A 6,863-nucleotide genomic window follows, 5' to 3' on the forward strand; every position below is an offset into this window, starting at 1 on the left:
ATTGAGATATAAGGTGCGCTTCTACTAGTTCATCGAGGGTGTTGTGCACACCTAGGGCTAGCAATTTAGCGTTGGCCGTTCTTATAGATAGCCCAAGAGCCTGTTTATAGGCCCTCCGGATAATCCCCTCTATTTTCTCTCTCTCAGTCGCTTTGAGGCAGAGGTACGGGGTGATGTAGGTGATGCGGCTGAGAACGAAGGCTTGTACCAACCTTATGAGGTTGGCTTCTTTCATGCCAGAGTGTCGATTGGCAATTCTTGAAATGAGTCGCATCGTCTGCTGAACGCATGCTTCCAGTTTGTGAATTGTGTTGCCGTTGCGCCCGTGAGCTTGCATGAAGAGGCCTAGTACACGGATGGTGGTAACGCAAACAGAAGAAAATGACGGTTACTACACCTCTCAGCAATAGCTACCAAAGTTTAAGCATTCGATTCTTTTACGATTGAGCCCCCTATTCAATGCCTCTAGGAATATGATGTCTGTGAACGGGTGTTGTGAAATTAGCCTGCTCCTTCGCTACGGACTTTTCTGTTATAGCGCTACCACCACGGTTAATTTGGTCAAGACACTGATTTGTACTTCAGTGATAAGGGTTATGTTGACACCAGATCAGAGCGCAGCGTTTCTGCTGCGGGTTTTGTTTACTAATGCGAAAGCATTGTGTGGCCCATGAAAGGGAAAATCCGGTGGCATGGCCGGAGATGATACGAAAAAGTCACGTGGTAACAGAGCCGCGCCCGTGCCAGTGCTGTCGCGTTCGTCGTCGTCTTCTTCCACAGTTGCCTCCGATGCTGCTGATCATGCTGGCGTTACCACAGTACCCCTCCACCTGCCAGTCAATGATGTGATTTCGGCGAGTTCTGTCGTGCGCTACGATGGATGAAACTTCTCCGGAGATGGTACAAAAAGTCACGTGGTCGCAGAGACAGATCACGCCGGTGATTGATCTATATATAGCGCCACGCGTAGCGGCTCTGCCATTCGGTGCGGTGATTTCGGTGACTTCTGTCGTGCGCTCCGATAGACAAACCTTCGACTTCTACTTCGCACTCAGCAGCTGCGCCCGGCTCCTTTGGAAATCCATGCAAGTACGCGAACGAGGTCGTGGCACGTGATGCGGGAAATTATACAAGGCAACGTGAAAACAATACCGTTACGTTTCGTAAAACAACGTCGCAATGCTTTCACATTCATCCACGTAGGGATACCTAAGTGCCCCTGACGTTTTCTGTGGCATGAAAGAAAAACGTGACCGAAAGTGCAAAGCAATCAATCTTTAAAAAATTTTTCAAGAGCACAGAAAAGAAAGAAGGAAGGCTAATTAGTCTCACGCAATGACATTAGAAAAGAAATGACACTAGAATGACAAGAAAAGAGAGGTGTCGACTCTAAGGCATACGTAAAGAACTAGTAAACACACCGCTCGACAGCACTAATGGTTACATTCTAATTTTCATCCACCAATTACCCACCTACTTGGACAAATGCGCCGAACATCTCAACACTGTTCCATGTACTATTGGAACGCGCGTCATTAATTTCTGGAGGTCAGTAGCGTAAGAAATTAGGATCGCGCAGTAAAACAAATATGATATAGAGTAGAGTAGCTGCGAAACCTTTCTAAGAGTAATATGCGCGCTTACAGCACTTAGGGCACCCAACCCCGTATGTTATGCACAAACTAATTAAGGCGGAAGTTGTTTTACTGTAAACCGTACTCCAGGACGCAAAGGTGATCCAGTCCTACACAGACAGCAAAACTTGTGTAGTAAAGAACTGAAAGTTAATGATATCACTATATATATCAAGAAAACAGTTTTTTTATGTCCTTCAGAGTGGCGCAGGAAGCATCGATGAGTCGGTACCGTTCTCCTGCGCCGCAAGTCCGACGAGGCTGCCGGTGGGGCCGTCGTACAGTGAGCTGGTCGTCGGTTCGAATGCAGCGTCGTCGCTGCCGTTCCAGTTGTCGGGAAGGATTGTCTGAGGCACGCCCACGTACTGAATGATGGCCAGCGCTGTCGGCGTTCCGACGTTCACTGTCGCTCCCACAGCGCGAGCAACGCCTTGGGCTGGCGGCACCGCCGACAGCAGAATCTTTTCCGGTTCCGGGAACAGACGGTACCAGGCAACCAGCACCACGAAAGAGGAGAGTGCGATGGTTACGCCCATGCCGAATGCGAAAAGCAGCCTCATACACCATGGCGGCGCAGCTGCGGACTCGCCCTCCAGGGCGCCGACGGCAGGAGCTCGAACCAGCGCCGCGACTTCAGGCTGGAGTGCAGCCAGCGGTGGCATCACTTGTTGTTGCGATGACTGTGGCGCATGATCGTCCCGTGAAACGTCGGCTCCTGCCGTTGCGTCGTCTCCGGCTAGATCACCATCGCATGCGGCTACATTCATGGCCTCGTTGTTGCTGCGCGCTTCAGTAATCGGAAAAACTGTGGATGCTTATTTCGATGTTGATTCCTCGAAACAAGCAAATTGCTGATGGCTGACCTCGTTCTCTTCTTCTTTGAGACGATGTACGGCGAGTGTGGGAAGCTAGTGGTGTGGTGCGTTCATCTACACTGTGTGTATATATATAGGTACTGACGCTATATTAATGAACCGTGACTGCCAGTTTAGGTAGTGTGATATGTTCATATCTAACGCAACCAAGATTGTAGAAAGCATGGCGAAGATCGCCAATGCATCACTGGTACAGTGCCCCCGGCAGCCGCAGAAATCCTGCACATAAATCATGTACAATCCAGGCCCGCGATTTTTACGTGACTGTCCACAAGCTTGCGTAGATATGTAATTTAACTGATTCATGGCATATTATGCTGGTCGTTTCAGAACGCTCCGCTTGTGCCAGAAAGAACATGTAGGTTAGCCGCTAAGCTTTACTGCGACCTTTAACTGGTTTGAAGTGGCGATAATTAGGTCTGATTATGATCTGATAAATCGACTTAATCAGGTAGTAAAGCTTTACGGCTGCCTTTTATAACTTTCGTAGCACAACCACAGAACGGCGAAGTGCCGTCATTATATACTTTCTTCGTGCGTCTCTCATTTACTACATGAATGTTAGATAAGCCTTGTGGTCGCTGAGATATGCGGTGAGTAACATACACTGGGGCCTTACCAGTCACTATAGCTAGCGGGGAATGAACAGAAGAATATTATGATAGTTCTCTTTGAAGTTGGCGATGAATTTTATCCTGAAGCTCTTTGAATCCCGATTTCATGTCACGGAATATACCTAAAGTTGCCTTAGTCAGTGGACTCCTGCCTTTGGAACACGTTCCTTGGTGCCCTGTTCTCAGGCCCCTGACACAGGTGATGAATGGTGTCAGGAACGCCTCAGCCAGAAGCTTGCGAGGAAATATTCTTTGTGGCCGGGTCAATTTAGTCCGGGGCGCGGGTGAAACAACCAAGACTAATCTAACCACCTGTACCTCAACACAACTCAATACAGACCTGTGACATTGAATCTATTAAGATTTGCAGATTGTCTGTGTCATCTAATTCAGGTGCTTCTGTGCTCAAAGTGTGTCAGCATAGATGCGCGCTGCCATGGCGAAGCGCCAACGGTAGCTCCACACCCAGTAGCACTTGTGATACAGGCTCGAACTGTCGAACCATAAAGACGCTCACCTATGTTTTCTTATCGATTACCAATGATACACACAAGGAGCCCGGAAAAATATATAGCATTGACAAAGCCCAGCTCGAGCGTTCAATTCAGCAAGATGTCTTGCTGAGTGGATCGATTCCCAGTTCTAAAATGTATGCGCCAGTGACAGACGAACCGCTGCTGCAGCTGTGTCGTATCCTGCGTCTGTTTATTCCTTCTAGAGCGACGTAGACGCGGGCTATCTGTTTTTTGTATTGGTACTTAACACTCAGCTGGACAGTTACTGGGCGAATTCGGGTTCAGGTCAATCACTGCGTTAACCTGAACCGATGCTTTTCAGAGAGATCAAGCGATGTAGATAACACAGCCTTTACGAACATTTAGTGAAAGCTGGATACAAGGGATTATGTGTTGGCATGTAGCGATGTGGTACAGCGCCACGCACAATTATGCGCCACTGGACTGCTTGCTTGAAGATGAGACAAACGCAATAAATGAGCTGGTAATTTCTACTGTGTGCGCAGGAATTCTTCTATGTTGGTCAAAGTAGCCGCACTTTCGTTACGGCGCGACGCCTGGTACTGGCGTCCAGGTGGGGGACGACCATCTTCCAGGGTAGCACTCGCGTTATACGCAATGACAGCCTCTGCGTTGAACGCGTTGTCTCGGAGCGGATTCCTGTAATAGATGTGAGAATGATGGAGGAATGAGGAAAAAAAATTGTAAATTTATTGGTGCAGTGACTCGTATACCATATGCAGTTTTTGAACAGCCAAAGTCATGGCCTATAACCTATACACGTCCCCCTTCCTTATGTTTTAACAAAAAAATATTCAGCTAGAAATACTGTACAGTGGGGTCTGTTATAGAGGGCCCTTCTGCGCTTGCGATGTCATCGTTGCCGTCGCTGTTGTATCCTATAGCACCATTTTAACAGTTAATAGCCGTCGTGCCAGAAGCAACAAAAGAACGTTTATGAATAGCTATAGAATAGAACAGACGCTAGCCACTGATGAGCGTGGGCCATTCATTTACAAAAAGAAAATACGCTTCAACAAAGCACGATGCTATGACTTCCACAATGTGTGAAGACTAAGACCAGCACTGCGTCACGAGGCTGAAGTACTAATGTGTGATTCGGTGCACGTAACAATAACAAACTAGCCCCAGGGTGGAAAAAAATCAATCGAAGCAGCGATAGTAACATGACAGCCGATAAGAGGAAACAATAAGAGCCGTGGTTCTGCGAGCAATATTGTTTCGTAAAAAAAAAAAAGAAGCAAGCCTTAAACGCCATCCAAAATAGCGATAGTTACTTCTAGGACAATAAAACGACGACTCTAACGAAGACATGAGAATTGCTCAAGTAGAAATTGTGTGTGCATACTTCAGAAATATCTTATCTTGCAAAAGCAATAAAGTTTCATCTGATAATTTGTTTCCATGGTACGCGTTCGTTAAGAGTTACCTGTCCGCTCGTCAGCCAAATCAAAAGTGCATCATGTATGATAGTTATCACTGTTAAATATTCTAAAAATTGCGATCGGCAGAAGACAGATTTTGCTAGAGCATGTGCATTTTTTTTCAGGAAGCGTAAAACATCGAACTTTGAAAATTGCCAAAAGGAGTCGGAATACACATTCATTACTCTGCTATTAAGAAAAGTGAGCTCCTCAGCGTATTACACTTTTCAAGGTAACTGCTGTCGAACGAACGCCTTGTCTGTAATGTTTACATATTGAACTGTTGTACAGCCTCCTCGATTAGCTCTAGTACACCCGTCAGTAAAGACTGGCAAGAACGACAATTTTGAAAAACTGTGTAGTTTGTATCTGATACACACGGCCTAGCGGCAAAAACATTAGTTGATATAAGCCAACAGCTATAAATAAATAATTTATTGGGTCTTCTGCAGCGAAGGCCTCGATGCACTACATAAAAAATTCAGAACTTGTAGGAACTCTCTGACTTTTGAATTCATCGCTTGATTTATTTAAGTTTTCTTAAACTTAGTGATTTCATTTATTGTTTATTTTGTTAGTGTCCTCCTTATTAATTTCATCACTCATATCACTCAACCTGAAGCAGAAAGCCTGCATGCAGCAGGGCTAATATCTTCAGCTTTAATTAAACTATTGCTGCTTGTCCCGTATTCTCTTTAAAACAAATGAGCGCAATGCAGTGCTCACATGGTGTAGCTTTCCTATCAGTACCCACATCGAGGCTGTAAGCGTTAGGTGCGTGCGACTCTTGTGTAAGAAAAAAAAGGAAGACTATGCTGTTCTGAATATTTTCAAGATTTTCGACCAAGCATACTTGAGGCGGATCTCAAACAGCACAAGCGTACTCCAAAGTAGGTCTAATACATGTTGACCCACCGTGCGTCTAAGGCTGGAGTTTGCAGTTTGGAGCGTAGCAAACTACATAGCATCCACAACACAGCAAGTACATAAACATTTGAAGAAAATCGCTCCACAATGCTGAAATGCTGCTGAGCGTTCTGCTGAATGTCTCTGCGTACCTGTGGAAGATGTTGGTCTTGTAGAGGATGAGCGTGCTGGTCCAGCCAACGAAAAAGGCCGCCACCGCTCCGAACAGGACGGCGCACGGAAGCAGCAGAGGCATGGCATGTGCCAAGCTTTCCGACCTGCTAGAAGAAGCCGCATCTTCCACGACTACCGAAGGTTGCAGTCTCGCCGCCATCAACGTACTCCTTCTTCTTCTTCTTCTTCTTCTTCTGCTACTTCTTCAAACGACCGTCAAGAACTAGGTAATCCTGGTCACGTGAAGTTACGACATAACATTATCTGGGCGCCATACCATCTATACGCGGCATTTAGTTCTAAACTTCTAAAAGAATAGATCCCGATGTATACAAAAAGGGATATAGGGATCGGTATTAACGTTATTCTTTGGCCACGAAAACGTCTCTGTTTAGGGCCATGTGCGCACTTTGTAACGGCGTCTTCAACGTTCATGTGGCTGGAAACACAATACATTTCAGTGCATGTTGATAAACTATCTATAGTGCCACTCAATTCAGCTGGAACGCATGACCGCATTCGGACATAAGATCTTACTGTCATTTATCAATTTCACAGTAATAAGAATAAACACGCCATTTTCTTGTCGATTTAGTGGTTTTCAAGTATTGCGTTAACTTATTAGCTGTTAACACACGCACACGCACACACGGTGGTAGAAATGTTGGAATAAATCAAAGGGTCAAACAAATCAAACAAA

The 6,863-nt window shown here is 45.8% G+C and overlaps 1 long non-coding RNA gene across 1 annotated transcript; it reads right to left on the bottom strand.

The window, feature by feature from the left end:
* Positions 1 to 3,973: 3,973 nt before the first annotated feature.
* LOC135921683 (uncharacterized) lies at positions 3,974 to 6,337 on the bottom strand. Its single transcript, XR_010570580.1, has 2 exons — positions 6,142 to 6,337; positions 3,974 to 4,298 (listed from the first exon to the last, which is right to left on the bottom strand). It is a non-coding gene; the product is annotated as an uncharacterized lncRNA (long non-coding RNA).
* Between the last annotated feature and the right edge of the window lie 526 nt (positions 6,338 to 6,863).

The sequence above is a fragment of the Dermacentor albipictus genome, chromosome 3 (assembly GCF_038994185.2).
Source record: "Dermacentor albipictus isolate Rhodes 1998 colony chromosome 3, USDA_Dalb.pri_finalv2, whole genome shotgun sequence".
Lineage (NCBI taxonomy): Eukaryota > Metazoa > Arthropoda > Arachnida > Ixodida > Ixodidae > Dermacentor > Dermacentor albipictus.